General features: G+C 30.7%; 2 long non-coding RNA genes across 2 annotated transcripts; both read right to left on the bottom strand.

Moving 5' to 3' along the window:
* Window positions 1-298: 298 nt before the first annotated feature.
* On the bottom strand, window positions 299-1834 carry LOC143044668 (uncharacterized). The gene is made up of 2 exons (XR_012968752.1): window positions 1753-1834; window positions 299-867 (listed from the first exon to the last, which is right to left on the bottom strand). It is a non-coding gene; the product is annotated as an uncharacterized LOC143044668 (long non-coding RNA).
* Window positions 1835-2386: 552 nt separating this feature from the next.
* LOC143044666 (uncharacterized) lies at window positions 2387-14838 on the bottom strand. Its single transcript, XR_012968751.1, has 5 exons — window positions 14614-14838; window positions 10945-11220; window positions 7350-7649; window positions 3333-3825; window positions 2387-2441 (listed from the first exon to the last, which is right to left on the bottom strand). It is a non-coding gene; the product is annotated as an uncharacterized LOC143044666 (long non-coding RNA).
* Window positions 14839-15149: the final 311 nt, after the last annotated feature.

Here is a 15149-nt window from a genome sequence, read left to right as displayed (position 1 = left end):
AAAATTTGTAGATTGTTGATGTCTAATATTTTTGTAGACTATTTGTGTCATATATTTTAAGAGGTAATTATCTTTTCGCTTTTTTTGATATTTTGAAACAAATCTTAATTGTTTGATATCTTTTTTGTAATTCTGTCAATTTTCAATTGGGTTTGCACATGATGGCGTCTTACTGTATAGTTTCCCGTCGATACTAGGTCAAATCTTACAACCAACGATATGATAGTGTATGGCGGTTTTACTTCAGTTTAACCTAATTTAAATTTCGAAGCCTAGAAATAACTGTGTGAAAATCCTCAAATACCATGCATTGTATATATTCATTGTTTTGCTATATCATAATCATCATCTGTTGTCGGACCAAATGCATGGTCGTACGTCTGATCGGTTATATTATTCTGTCTACTATGAGAAGCACTGTCATACACAGTATCTACAGCTCTACTATATATGCCCTGCTGATGATCAGAGCCGTCATGTTTCCCTGAAACGTCATACTGATCTTCATTAAATGTATAATTATCTTTTTCCAATGTTGGTGTATTTTTATCATATTTAGAATCATTTATTGGTTTTGCCATTTCATAGTCATTGGCGTTTGAATGCTGAACTGGAATATCTGTTCTGTTAGGTTCAAGAGCTGTAGAAAATATGGCTGAATTATAATATTGGTTGTCGGTGTCATTTATACATCTGGTTTCTAAGATCGTTTCGCTTTTATTTGTTTGTTTAGAATCATTTATTTTCAATTCAAGATTTGTGGAAATCTCAGAATTACAGTTAGCAGGAAGAGCTATGTTTTGATTTCCAACATAATCAGCGTTTTCGTAGTTGCTAGCTATATCATGTTTGTCATCTGTATTTTTTCTGCACAAATAGAAATATAGAAATTAATATTATTTGATTTTCCGTCTGTATTAACTTTTTGGAACTAGCAAGTCGTTTGTAAAAAATAAGGCGCTAGTGGGTACTTGAGAATAAGTGTGATATTTCGATTTTTTTACAACGTTCAATCTTCGCAGAATATTATCTTGAATTTAAACTTTATAATAAGAATAATTTAATTTCGAATGTGAGGTGGCTTCTGATTGGCTGAAAGTATTTTGTTTATCAGCTCATAGACATATTTTTTTCCATGTGGCCGTGACGCCATTAACGTTTTTTCATGACTTACACAGGTTTAATTTGGAATATAAGAAATAACTGTATTATTTTTTCTGACTGTTCGAAATAACATCAAAAATAAGCAGTTACGCGGGTTATTTAGTAAGCACCATATTTGTAATGTTATTTCATCAAAGACAGAAAAAAATACAGTCCTTACTTATATAGCACATACATCGATGAAAAATATTTAGTATGTTTGCTTGATTATAAAACAAACAATCTGGGGGCTAAATACTCCTTTTATTATTTGATTAGTGTATGTGTTAAAAAGGATATAATAGTTTGCCACTCGACGTTATGCAACAAGAATTCAACCTAATCATATACTACCCACTGAAAGAAAGTACGAAATGTATCATGATAAACAATCAGAATTTGGATTGGACTTGGTGAAAACTGGACCAAATTTGAAAAATGGAAAATAGTACATCAAAAAACGAATAGGTTTGCCCATCACGATCATATTAACCAAATCTGTTCCACTTTGTTAATGTTACAATGTGTTTGTCTCTATTTTCTCCTCTAAGATATTGTTAATGCTTACAAATTTTAAGTACATTGAAGATTAATAACATTTGACTTTACCTTCTAACAAAGAGTAAATACAGTACCACGACTCCAACAATTACAATTAGTCCAACAATGACACCCACAGCAACACCTACATAATATGTAATAAAATATCTTTTATTTGATATCTTATTGTGATATAATATATTCTCTACAATATATTCTCTAGTTTCAATTGGCTTGACTGTATAGGTAAGATATAGAAGGCAAGTCAAAACAGCTGCAATACGATTTCGGTACAGATACATTGATATGAACAATACAAAAGTACAAAACTTTTACTTTACAATGGATGATCTCGATTCGTTGAAATGAACTTTTTATATTAGCATTGTTTTAACTATGATTGATAGTTGTCTCATTGCTAATCTTTCTAGGTTAGATTTTCCGTTTATACATCATAACGAAACTAAGGTTTTAATATTATCAGGCAAAGTTGACCCTATGTTGTTTTTACTGCTTTTGTAAGACCAGTTTCTCATATAGCTCTCAACACTTGTTACGTTTTTATACATCACTGGCTTTTAAATATTTGGCTTTGATTGTTACAAATGAAGGTAAAACCAGAAAACCGTTTCAGGCGGAGGAAATTTGCGAAGACCGATTTTCAGTTTTTAGTATGCTATATTTATTTTGATATAAATACTTGCCTATGCTATCTTCTATACTTCTTTCCTCTTGCAATGGTAGGACAGTAGACAATGCTGAAAAAATACAGTACAAGTCAATAAATTAGTATTCAAGAATTAATAATGTATGCCATATTCTCTACTTCAATATAGGTATGAATATAGTTTTGTCTCACCTACGAATTCAAGTCACAAAAGCATGACATGCCGATCTTTGATTCTTTTGTCAGCGATGTTGTATGCGTTTTCTTCATTTGGGTAACGTTTTAAATTATTCGTTCCTTTTTCAAACCTTTATGGAATTTTATAAACGTTTGACAAAATCTTTTTTGTACCAAAAATCGTATCCATAGCGAATTATTTATAACTAGTTTTTGTTTGTATTCTACTGATAAAAGAACTTATAGTGGATATAATCTGGGGTTTAAATTGGATAAAAATCAATTTATCTGTCAAATATTCATATATTTTAAATGAACTTGATGATTTCGAAATAATGTTTGAAGTTTTAAAATAAAAAAATATAATTCATTCATTTTTTAATATTTTAAAGATAATGTCGTAAGCTTAACACAAAATTACGTTATCGATGGATAAAATGTACTTTTTAAAATTATCTGGTTTTTTTTATTTTTAAGGAGTAATACCGCGATTGTATTTCTCTTTTTAGTCTTTGATACTTTGATACTTTTATAAACATTGTGCAAAGTTTATATTTATCTCAAATAGAGGTATAATCTAAGTAAATTCTCCGGTACTGACATGGTTTACAAAAAACCTTTTAAAATGTTCCGCCTGAAAATTTTGGTTTCAGCTCTATCAGGCACGGTTGCCTTTTGATAAATTTTGCTTTTTTCTAAGGGAGAAGAGGTTTGGTCATAGAGCTCTCTTGACTTTCAATTTTTCGGCCTTGAGCGTTCCTGATGAAGGTAAATCCTTAAAAAAACAGAAGACAGAAATACTTGCCAATTCTACCCTGTACACTGGTTTCATCTTGCAATGGAGTAGTAATTGCTGTAAAATATATTTAAAGTTTGCGTGTTGTTATTTAAATTTGATATTTCTTTGATTCATTTCCCAATTGGTATTGGAATCTGCATATGATACAATGAAAGAATGAACAAAAATACCGAACGTCTTTGTAAATTTGGCGAGCAACCCAAACAGCTATAATAGGTTTATGTGACAGTAAAACTACACTTTATACTCCCACATACAAACTTTATCTTCGATTGCTTTTGCTAATTTTTAAGTCCTTTTTGTCATATAGTTATTCAACTGTTTCGGTGTTTATACATCAATTGCTTTGAAATATTTGGCGTCAGCGCTCATCATAAGTGTTATTAAGATTTTTTTTGTCTATTCTTATCACGTCCCCTAATTTGAAATTGACTTAAATACTTGCCCATGCTTCCATGTTCACTGGTTTCGTCTTGCGATGGATGCTCAGTAGTAATTGCTGAAAAGATAGATTAAAAGTTTTTGTGTTGTTATTCAAATTTTATATTTATTTGATTCATTTTCAAATTCAGTATTGGTATCTGCATATTTTTATTTGATCTGCGTTATTTAAGTGTTGCAATCTAGGCATAACGTTCGTAGTATGTTTGTCGCTTTATTTCCTATTGTGCAAATATTTGAAATTGATCATAAGTTTTGGTATTCCTACATTATGTTATGCTATCAAATGTTTTTAACGCATGAAGGTAGTTGCTATAAAAAAAGAAAATGTGGTATGATTGCCAATGAGAAAACTCTCCCTGAGAAACAGAATAAGTATACAGCTCTCTTACAAGCAAAAAAACCCCAAACTGTAAATATGTAAGGGCATACACTACAGGCACGGGGCATATTTTACTGAATCCACACACCACGAGTAACAAACCCTGCAGTAAATATAAAAAGGAAGATGTGGTATGATTGCCAATGAGATAACTCTCCATAAGAGACAGAACAAGTAGACAGCTCTCTCACACTCAAATAAGCTTAAACTGTAAGAATATAAGGGCATACACTAAAGGCACGCGGGCACATTTTGCTGATTCCACACATCACGAGTAACAAACCATGCAGTAAATATAAAAAAAAGAAGATATGGTATGATTGCAATTAAAACTGTAAAAATATAGGTTTATGACTAGCTAAATCTCATTTATGCATGTTAGTAATTTATAGTTCAATTATATTTACAAAATTAGGCAAGCAACCAAACAGATATGATAGGTTAATGTGGCAGTAAAACTTCACTTTATATTTGATTATATACCATTTTGACGTTAAGATAAAAGATATAACTAAAATGTTAGATGCATTTATTAAACAAAAACCTTACACGTTATTTTTAATTTAATTTTTTTTTGTATCAGTTTTCATTTTTTTTTTTTAATCTTTTCTTTTGTTTTCACAGGCAATCAGACTGAGGGTTTTGAGGTACAATTAAAAGGGCGAAATTAACAAAAACAAGGAAATAATGTAAAATATTATATAATGTCTCTTCAGTGATGCTAGAGGTTAAAATATGTGAAAAAACGTGTATTAAACATCCACAGAATAAAGTGTTTATAAACTCAAAAACGACAAAAACAATCATGCACCAAATGCGCATTTCGAGAATCATGTCTCTTCAGTGATGCTCGAGGTTGAAAGATTTGAAAACCAAAAAAACTTATTGAAAACTAGAATGACGAACAGGACAAAAAGTGCAAAATTGAAATATCAAGAAGAGAGGCTTAAACCAATGGAAAATCATTTTACTAGGCTGCCAAACTGAAAATGCGTATGAAAAAACATCTGGAAAGATAAGGAAGAAAGAAAAAAATAGTGTGGGGTTTATTTTACTTTCAATTCTGGGATGTCCATTGAAATAGCTGTACCAGTGAAGAAATCTGTTAACAGCATTTGCAATATTGTTTTTGAATAAAAAGCCAAAATCTTTCTGCTATATAGATGTTCTATCAATAAAAAGTTCAAATTTTGGTGACTATATGATGAACGCATCGATCCCATAGAACTAGAGATAAAGGATACAACAGAAACAGTTGGGTGAGCCTCATGTCTTGACTTACATCTATCAATTTACAATGAGGTTGGTTATAAACAAATGCTTTACGACAAAAAAGATGAACCCAGCTTCCCAATTGTGAACTTTCTAAGTCTACGTAGCAACATCCCATCATCCCCTGTATATGTACCCCCAGTTGAGAAGATATTCGGGGACTTGTATTTTGATCATTTATTTGAAAAAGGGTTGCTGCTCTAAAAGAAACTATTAAACCAAAAGTTCCAAGTAGTGGAGTTGAAATCATGTAACATGAATTTGTTGACCGTTGTGGAATATCCGTTTTCCATATGATTACAAATATGTTTCAAATGTTGTAACCAGTATCCTGGACCCTTTTTCCGAATGTTACAGACCTAATTATACGTGTACTCGGGTTTTTACTAATAAGGATATTTTAGGCTTTGAAAACTGTAACGGATGTCTTATTGAAGCAGGATATGTTTATCCAACAGAGCACATGTGTTCAGACCCTTTTTATAGTTTGTTTTCGTGATGCTCAGTTTTTTGTTGTCTATGTTGTCTTCTTTTTTAGCCATTGTGTTTAGTTAAGTTTGCACTTCTGAGTCTGAACGTCCTCTTTGGTATCTTTCACCTCTTTTTTACACTCTAACTTGAAAATGGAACAATTTATAACTCTTACAAATGAGGTTTTAGCGTTATCTTCATTCTTAAGAAATCATCAACATATTCTAATAAGAATCGTTAGTGTGTTTGAGAAAAGGTAAATATTTGAAAGTTTCATTTTTGGGTAGCATAAAGTTAAATCACTATTATATTTTCGTCTCTTAAGATTGTCTTTAGAATGAAGAGCGATTATTTGGATTTCTGTCATTTTAGGATAAAATTCATCATTAGAGCAAATTTTATTTTGTCAAACCTTGCAATTATTATGGTATACAGACCATTTTATCAATAAAATGACACATTTATACATAATAACACTGAGTTCACTATTTACAAGTATTCTGATTGTGTAACATCGCTTTTATTAAACTGCATATACAGTTGTTTACAACTAGTTGCTGATAATTTAATCTGTCAAATGATAATTTGATACAAAATAAAATCATATGAATCTTAATATCTTAATTTTAATATCGCCCAAGAACACAATATATATTACTAAATTTGGTATAAAAGACTTAAAGTTCAGAAGGTGCTTACAAATTTTAATTACACCCTCTCCAGAGAATTCAAAAGCCCCAAATTTCACAACTGTACAATAAAACCAGATTTACTAGTACTTATTTATCAAATAAATCTAATTGATGACTTCTAGAGAAGCCTTTTCCTCTTTTTTTTTTTACATATCTTTGTACCTTTCACGGTATTTGAATATGCCATTTCGGGGGAAATATATCAAAGACTATTATTTTTTAAATAATTCTTTAACGATACATTGTATTTATGAATGAAATGAATCTACAAACAGTTGAATTATCTTGGCAGATTTTGCCATTAGCATGATTTAGTCATCATTGAGAATAGCAGACATTGTTTCCAGCAGTTTGTAATTACTTGATAAAACAAACATCATACTGAATTATATGAAATGCTGCTGAACAGTACCGGGTTAACTGAAAGATAATTATCTGGACAATACAGAGTTTATCTCAGTCTTAAGACTAAATATTTACTGTAATCCCGAATGTGACACAATGATATATTGTTCAGACTTTTCGGATGATTTTTTTTTCATCAAACTGACCGTTTTAGATCAAAAGTGGTTTTGCAAAGTTAGCATGCCTTTTTCATCTTGTTAATGCATGCATGACAATTTCATGAAGTAAACAAACATTGTGCAAACGTCTGGTGTCGTTAAATTAATCTGATAAAAAAAATCCTTTGTTATCTATGAATGAATAAGTATATGAATGATAATTGAAATTGAGTTATATACATGCTAACATATAAATACACACCTTTACAACTGAATGATATATTTACAAACTTTGGTATTCGAATGCAATCATTCCATGTATTGACAGATTTGGTCCAAATGATAGGTTGACAAGTATTGTTAATATTGCAGGACTCCTGTACTTTCTGGTGAATAGATTCTGTACACTGTTGATCCATATTGCGTTCTTTGCAAAACGATGAATAATACATTACTTTAACTGACTGAATTTCTATCTTATTTTTTGGATTTCCACATTTTACCGACTCCATACTGTAGGGACACACTGTTTTGGGGACTTTACTATTATTGACGTTTGAACCTGAAAAGAAAAAAGATATGTTACATGTGAAATATATTTCATGGCGTCAAGAACTATTTTGAGATGAACTGGACATTATTAAGGACAAAGGATGGTAAGTTAAGACCAAGAGAGAAGAAAAGTTTGCTGACGTAATATTGCACGACCTCAAAATGTTGGGAAAAGGTGTATGTTCTTAAAGACATTAACAATTAATGCATCAAATGAGCATTAAGACAATTGATGTGTCTTCAGTGATTCTCTAGGACAAATAAATGTAAACACAAAACCCTATACTAACGATGAAGAGCTAATCAAAAACCCCAAAAGGACCTTATGATGTTCGCTACCCTGTTTCAAATTAAAAAGCTTTTTGTAGGCTTGTATAAATTGATAGTTTACAAATAAAGGAACTAAAAAAAAACCAGAAAAATAGTAAAGGTACTTGTTTTCGAGATATCAGAAAATGAAAATTTGGTCGGAAATGTTTCTTCCGAGATTTTCCATATATTATTGGCACATTTATTCCTTCAGAAACAATGAAAAAGTAAAAGGATTTTATAAGATTTTCAATTATCGCTTTTTAAACTATATGTGAAAAATATAAATGGCACTACATGTATAAAACAAGAGGATTCCGAATATATTTGTTTGTACAAATTCAAATCTGAAGATAAAACCACCGATGATTATTTTAATAGATTAAATACAGTGAAATGCAGCCAAATTTAGCGTTTGATAGTTCATTGATAACATTCTGGAGTTTTACAAACAAACAACTTGTAACGTCTCATTTCATTGGCCGAAAGATTCAAACAGAACAACAATCGTAGTATGCACGTGAATTGACACAGGTGACCGACAATGGAATGTACTATGTTACTACGAACGTAAATAGTTTACAAATCCTTGGTAAAAAGAATTTAACAAATGCTTTGTGAATTTTAAATAGTAGGGTCGAAATGTTATACTGGAGTCCTTTATGCATGCAGTAACACAATTATCTTGTTCCGCATTATGAAAAATATAAGGATGAAATAAAGTGCATATGCCACTTTTATACGGATGAATATATGAACCACTTACAATTTCTTCCATAAACAGACGCTAGGTTATTATCCTGACAATGTCGTAGTTACTAATAATAAGTAATTCATAATACTGATCCCTTACAATAATTTATGATGGGTTGCACATTCCTCTTCTATTATTGTCATGCTATAAAACAAACACAGTAGCTAAGTGTTTGGTCATTCAGAAATAACGTATAAACGGGGAAAATTGTCCCCAAAAGGTAAAAACAAAAATCATTAATCGTATCATTTGTGCACGTTAATGAATTCAGCGAAGGCATTTTGGTGTTAAAACTTTGAAATGTTTCTTCGGCGAAGAGTATATCGTTTGCATGTGTGAAATTAAATAATAAATAAATACGTGTGAGAAATGATGTAGTTTATAAGGAACAATACAAATGTACTGTTTTCGATTTTACAAAAATGTAATTTGTTCGTAAACGGATTTAAAATGAAATACAAAATCATCACATGTATGATAAACTGATAAACGAAATCACAAGAAATTGCGGATGACTAAATCCATTTAAAAGAAGGAACTCACCTTTTTATCAATATATTTAATATATAAACACGCTTTTAAAAACTGATTGGTTTCTATGTTTCTATTTAAATATTTACATTATAAAATTTAGGTTCGTTTTTCAACCGAGAATAGCAAAACAGTTAATTATAAATTCATGAAGTATATCGCTGGAGTTTATAAAGAAACTTTCCTTCCACTGTGCCATGGTTTGCCATCTCCATTTTATCTAAACAAAGCATGGTTGGTTACATGTTCTGAATTTACCTAGAATATCGGATTTTTGTTTCAAAATCAAGTAAACTGCATCAGTACGTAATTTGGTTATTTGTGTGTATAAATGTAAGTACGGTTTCATTAATTAATAAAATAGCAGGACTGAATAGACTGAAAATTTATAAGACGGGATAGAGATTACAACTAAAAAAATGCAGGACAAAATGTTTCATTCAGGTCCCCCCCCCCCCTAAATCAAAATACAATTGTAGCTCCGTTACGGATGAAATCAAAAGATTAATGTAGAATAAAAAAAAATTAATTCGAATAATTTGGGGGTTGGGGTAAACATGGTAAAAATTGCTGTATTTTGTGTTATTTTAAACCAATTTTTACATATATTCATATTGTTCAGTCAAGTTTTTTCAAATCAAGTTAAGAGGGGTTCAGTGAAAAAACTATGTGATTTAAGTTTTTTTTTCATCCTACATTGAACTTTTGATGTCGTCCCTTAATGAGGGGGGATATGACCTTTATCGGGACTCCGGGATCGGGTGTTTTAAGCTCGGGATTTCGGGATTGACCCTTTCGAGATACAGGAATTCTTTTTTTCGAATTTTGCGATGTAGGGGTTCAAGTTTTTTAAATGCGGGACCTCGGGATTTCGTGTTTTTAAGTCTTGGATTTCGGGATCAGGACCCCTCCTATCACCCTCCTTAATCCAGAGAGGAGATAGTTGAATTGAATATTTCGATGAGAAAAAAGGATTAGATTTTAAAGTCTGAAATGTTACTATTGCTCAAAATTATAAAATTTATGAATTTTACACGTATACATGTATAAAAGCTAGAAATGAAATTGGATAATAAAGAACACAATCATGTACGCGAATACGACGATGGAAGCTTTAAACGACCTTGACCAGCTACGTGAATATTGATCAGTCCATTCAACGTTATAGAACGTGTGCTCTATTTTCACAGTTGTGAGATCGAAGGTTTGAATTGACCAATGAAAATGATCGTTCCTCAAAGAGTTCATCTAAAAAAAGTTTGTTTGACTGATTATGTCGGACAACCTTTCGATAAGCTTGGACGAATTTAGGTGTATATGTGAGTCGAATTTCTATCCTAATATCAAATCCATGTCCCATCTCATATCAATCACTTCATAGATTTCACAGAAATATGTCGTTTCGTTTCTCTCAAATATACGTATATAAAAAAGAAGATGTGGTATGATCATAAGAAACCAAAATGACACAGAAATGAACAACTGAAGGTCATCGTACGTCCTTTTTATCAGATCTCGACATGTTTTTAGTCATAGACGTCGGAAATACATTTTATTTCATTCCTTATTGACATGTGTATGTTGAACCCAAAACGTCTAACTTTTTCATACTCTGCAGGATGTAGTTATACACAAATTTATGTTGACATTTTCACTCTTCAATGTTAAATGAAGTGGGATTCCTTATCGTTAGAATTGAATGTTAACTTACGAATACAGTGATAGTCAATGTTTAGTTTCCATGTTTTGTCAGCTACTAAATGTGAAACATTGACCATTTTGTCCGATAATACACACGAGTTGTGGCCAATACAAGATGAATATGAAGTTGAGTTCATAGCTGCAGATCCCATATAACCGTCATTTGTAAGACTGCAAGCATTCCCAATATCGTGAAACATAATATTGATATTATCTATTGCGTTTCCATCAGGACAGGTTATTTCTGCTGTAGAATTTTCACAAAGTCGTCTTTCAAATGTTGACCCTTCAAATTGAAAAAAGTAGCTGTTTGTTATTTAACACATACATGACAGAACATAGTGATTTTTTTTAATGTTCTTTTTCATCATAACTTTTTTCTTCCGTGAAAAAGAGACGAAATCGCCTTCACTTGTTTGAACGTATCAAATCAGATGGCTTGTCAAAATGTATTTATATAAAGTACTGAGCACATTCGCGTTCACAGTTCTATGGGGCCAGAGTTGTACGAAAGTACCATTTATAACGGAGTATACTAACTGTACGTTAACAGTTATAATTAGAAACAATGTTTTTTTAATCTGAGGGAATGTCATGTTTCAGTCCCATTTATATTTTAGTTTTCTTTCAAAATTAGGGTTATGTCTTATCAAACTTTAACGATTAACAAACAAGAATGTGTCCCAAGTACCAGAGATGGGTCCGATTACTTTCAATGTAATTGATTAAATTACAATTACTTTGTCATTTGTACGATTAAATTAAATTAATGATTACATCATTTCTGAAAGTATCTGATTAAATTAATGATTACATTGGCAAAGTAATCATGATTACATCTGATTACAATGAATTTAAAAACAAAACATTCTGAATGATGTGGATGAATAAACGTTTAATATAACTATAGCATTTTTGAGAAAGTATTTTATTTGGTTCAATTATAAAATGATAACTTCAAATTAAACTTCATCTATTTAAATAAACACCAAATTTCACTACATAATATATATATACATCACACTTTATCACCAATGATCTCTAAATTATTTTGAATTAAATTTAATAAAGATATATCATAATCAAGAGTTTTTTTGTTTGTCTTCTGACCTCCTTCATAATTTATATGTATTCCAAGTTGCAGTTTATGGAAGTTTAAATATGGATGAAATAAAGTTACATTTGTACCAGTTAAAACTATGTTAAATTTTAATAGAAATGTTTAATCAAATTGTAAACAATATGTATTAAAGTACTAAAAACCATTGCATTTTACACGTCCAGTCCAAATACAAAAAAAAGTTTAAACAACATATGTGTCCAACTTTTAATTTAGTTTGTGCTAATTAGATAAACTTTCATGTCTGATTTATCTTTTATCATATATATTTCCCTACAGCTATACTCAATTGGTAATTGCAATAAAAACAAACCTTAATTAGTCTCCTACCTGTCAATTCAAAGTTGACAAAAAACAAACACAAAAATTAACAAAAGATTATAATTCAGGGTTAAAGAAAAGTATTACTTGAATATATAACAGTTATTATCAAATATTAATATGAAGATCATTATAAAACGATGAATATACATGTATGTACAATATCTTTTACCAAGATAAAAGGTATATAATTGTATTATATGTCTCTGCTTAGGCTAAGGATGACTTTTTAATACTGTAACAGTTTATTTTTTACTGAAGTAGACAAGCTGAAAGTAACCAAACCATTTTAGTATGTTAAAAATTTATCAAATATGAACAAAGAGGTTCATTTAATGACCAAAAACACAATTTTAGATTTTTTTTCATTGTAATCAGAATGTAATCATAAAGTAATCATGATTACAGGGTATTTTGAAAAGTAATTGATTAAATTAAATTACATGTAATCAGATTTTTGGATGATTAATGATTACACTGATTACTTGAAAAATTGTAATCAATTACAGCTGATTAACGATTACAATTACAATTACCCCAAGTCTGCCAAGTACACGAATGCCCCATCCGCACTATCACTTTTTATGTTCAGTGGACTATGAAAATAGGATAAAATCGCTTATGACATTCCTATTAGAAAGATCATATCATATAGTACTGTTTACTAAGTTTCGAGTTGATTGGACTTCAACTTCATCAAAAACTACATCGACCACACACTTTAACCTGAAGCGGGACAGACGGGCGAACAAATGGACGGACGAACGAACGAACGAACGAACGGACGAACGAACGAACGGACGGACGGACGGACATAAGGAAGGACGATCTTGATCGATTATGAAAACAAGAAAATAGACCATCGTATCTCCCTTCATCCTCTTCCAATAAAAACAGCAACAACTACAACACAATTAGACAAAACTTCCCTGCAATTCTACTTTTAGATTTTAGATTCCCTTTTATATCTAACTTTCTACGAATCGTTTACATTTCCTTTCTTTTAGGGAAACTTTTGGTGTATGGTCGTGATGCGTTTTGGTCTAAAAAGTGAGCCAAAGGTGCATTAAAGAATTATTTCAGACTAAAATAGTTAATTACTATTTGGTAGCATTAGATTTCACAAGTACTTTTACTTTGAATATACTGTAAGTTAATTTAGTGTTGAGACCAATGCAAATAAAAACTCTGCAACTAAAACGTTTACAATTGTGATTTTCCATATTTATGTAGCAGCTTACAAAGTATATATCTCCACGGTGATACGATAAAATCATGATTCCCTTGATAGTGGGTTGCTGCTAACAAATTTAAAGAAGCTATCATACCAGTTAATTCCAATTGGTGAAGTAAGTTAAAATCAACCACTCGTTAATTTTATTGACACCATCACGAGTTGACCTTTATGGAATATCAATTCCACAGATACGGATGCATAAGCTGTTATTGCCGAAACAACAATCCGTTCCTCTTTCGTCGAATGTGATTGACCGAATACGACTTATTACAGGATTTGTTCTATCATTGGCAACACAACGGGTACCACATGTGGAGCTACATCTAATTAACTTTCCGGAGAACATGAGATAAAACATAAATTTTCTTCGGGTTTTTGTTAAGTTTTTATGTTGTTTACAAGAGACCAAATAACACAATAATTAACAGCTTGTCAAATAAAACAAAAGAAAAGATACAGAGTATTCATTCAAGACACAAATAAAAACATGCACAATAAAACAACAAAGGAACTTAGCTTTTGTTGCTGCTCTAGATCTTCATCTTAAAGTCACAGCGAGGTCTTAAACCCGGAAACTTTTCTTTAATACAGATTTTTATTTTTTGCATTTACCAATTAATCAAGGAAACATTGTCGATGACTTTATATATATATATATATGTAAAAAATATAAGGTCAATATATGATTATGAGGTTGAGAAACTGGGGAAGGGCGAGGTTTGCGGAGACCTTTCCAAGTTTTGTGTCGAATAAAAAAATAATTTTTCTGACATTGACCTAATATTGTTTTATACTGCAACTTGAATTAATACATTGATAGCTATTAATCATCCATTATATGTGTTATATCATATTTAGGAAATCAACACAACTATGCAGTATAAATATGTAAGAAAAGTTAATGTGTGCGGTTGCTAATGTTTTCACTTTTGACTAAAGTATATTTGAATGTTATCTCGGCTCTAATCGTAAGTGTAAAAAAATTAAAATAAAATTCTTACCATGTGATTTCTTTGAGAATGATAATATCATAAAAAACAGTTTGACAAATCTGTATGTACTATAATCCATTTCAAAGTCGTTCGACACATTTCCTCTACCAGGAAGGTAGATATACATGTACTAGTGTTAAAGTAAACACAAATGAAGATCAACAACGCATTAAATAAACGTTTAGAAACGGATCAAATTTATCACATAGCGATTTAATGAACTTTAAATCATTCAAAGGTCGTTTGAACTCTTCCTCTAACAGGAAGTTAATGGTTATTTAATCATGTCCTAACAATAATATTAGTATAAAAATAGACACAATTGATTATCTTTCAATTAGGAAAAACAATTAAAGAAATGGATTTGATTTCTCATATAGTGTTTTGATTATCCCATATTCACATTGTCCTTCTCATACTTCCTGTCGAATATACATGTATACATGATTAAGGTCTTTTTAAAAACAATTTAAAATTTGTTAAAAAAAAACTTAATAGAAATATCTGCTATTTGGTATATATACAGTGCTTAATGGTAGCAACAC

This window comes from Mytilus galloprovincialis, chromosome 9 (genome assembly GCF_965363235.1).
Source record: "Mytilus galloprovincialis chromosome 9, xbMytGall1.hap1.1, whole genome shotgun sequence".
Classification (NCBI taxonomy): Eukaryota; Metazoa; Mollusca; class Bivalvia; order Mytilida; family Mytilidae; genus Mytilus; species Mytilus galloprovincialis.
Note: the sequence above shows the minus strand (reverse complement) of the source record. Positions and strands in the feature narration are given on the sequence as shown.